Below are 2,051 nucleotides of genomic sequence, written 5' to 3'. Positions count from 1 at the left end.
ATTCTCGTCTAATTTTATAAAAGGTTCTTTTGCCAATGGTTTAGTGAATATATCTGCTAGTTGGTTGTGAGTATCAACAAATTCTACAAACACATCCTTCTTTTGGACATGGTCCATAAGGAAGTGATGCATTATATCAATGTGTTTGGTTCTAGAATGCATAACAGGATTCTTTGTGAGGTTTATAGCACTAGTATGGTCACATTTTAAAGGAGTGCACCCCAAGCCTAAGCCATAATCTCGTCATTGTTGTTTAAGCCACAACATTTGGGCACAACAACTACCTACTACTATATATTCCACTTCAGCAGTGCTTAGGGAAACGCATGCTTGTTTCTTGTAAGACCGAGAGACTAAAGCATTTCCTAAAATATGACAAGTACCACTTATACTTCTCCTATCAGATTTGCACCCAACAAATCTGAATCCGAATAACCAACGAAATCACATATACTTGCTTTTGGATACCACAGCCCAACGTTAGATGTACCCTTAAGATATTTCATGATTCTCTTAACGGCAACTAAGTGTGATTCTTTTGGTTAAGATTGATAGCATGCACACAGACATGCACTAAACATGATATCAAGTCCACTACCAGTTAAATATAAAAGAGATGCAATCATACCTCGATACTTTGATATTTCAATGATTTTTCTTACTTCATCCGTATCAGTGTAAGTATCAGATCCCATAAGAATAGCTACTCGCTTGCAGCCATCCATGTCAAATCTTTTTAGCAAATCTCTGTAATACTTGGATTATTGAACTTAATAAATTAAACAATAGTAGCAAAAATCTGGACAAAATTATTAAAGATCAGAGACGTTCTACAAATCGAATAGGTCTTGGCTATTCTAACAGCCAAGTTTCTAAGAAAAAATGTCTCAACAAAGATAAACTTTCGGAAACAAAGTATCCATGCATTTAATTGTAGTAACAATAAATCTAAGATACATAAGAAATATCCCATATGTACATATTGTGAAAACCATGGACATACACCAAACACTTGCATGATTAGAGAACATGGTGTATCCTTAGGTCACTATATATTGATTGACAATGGTGCTAACAATGTAGGACCCAAAGAAAATTGGGTACCTAATACTACTTAACCTGTTTTGCAGGAAATATTGAGAGTCGTCTACAATCTATGGTACTTGGACAACGACTTCTCAAAATACATGACGAGCGACAGAGATAAGTTCTTTGTCCTTACTCCAAGGGACACAGGCTATGTCACATATGGTGATAACAACAAAGGAAAAATACTTGGAGTTCATAGAATCAGTAAGCCACCTTCAACAACTATAGCAGGAGTATTGTATGTCGAAGGACTCAAGCACAGCTTGTTGAGCATAAGTCAACTATACGAGAAAGGATTTCATATGACATTCTACCCTGATAAGAACATTATCAAAAGTAAGGATTCTAATAACTCTAAACTAATTAGTAAGAGGATAAATAATATATATATATATATATATATGATTGACATAGACTCCTCCTTACCAATAACATGTTTAGTTGTAAATGATAATCATTATGCATGGCTTTGGCATAGGAGAATTGCTCATATACAGATGGACCATTTGAATAAACTTATTAAGAAAGACTTAGTTGTTGGTTTACCTAAAATGAAATTTGTTAAAGACAAACTATGTAGTGCTTCTCAAATGGGTAAACAAACAAAAACTTCTTTCAAACCTAACCATATGGTTTCTTCCGACAGACCATTGTAGTTACTACACATGGACTTATTTGGCCCCTCGAGGACAAAAAGTTATGGTGGTAACTATTATTCTCTTGTTATAGTAGACGATTTTTCAAGATAAACTTGGAGTATATTCTTAGTTCATAAGAGAGAGACATTCAAAGCTTTTAGCATTTATGCTCAAAGAGTTCAAAATGAAAAATAACTAAAAATCGCTACTATAAGAAGTGATCATAGGGGAGAATTTCAAAACTCTTCATTTGAAGAATTCTATGATGATCTTGGTATCAATCACAATTTTTCCGCTCCTAGAACACCACAACAAAATGGTGTT

The sequence above is a fragment of the Lupinus angustifolius genome, unplaced genomic scaffold, assembly GCF_001865875.1.
Source record: "Lupinus angustifolius cultivar Tanjil unplaced genomic scaffold, LupAngTanjil_v1.0 Scaffold_537, whole genome shotgun sequence".
Lineage (NCBI taxonomy): Eukaryota > Viridiplantae > Streptophyta > Magnoliopsida > Fabales > Fabaceae > Lupinus > Lupinus angustifolius.
The sequence above is the reverse complement of the archived record's forward strand: the minus strand, read 5'-3'. Positions refer to the sequence as shown.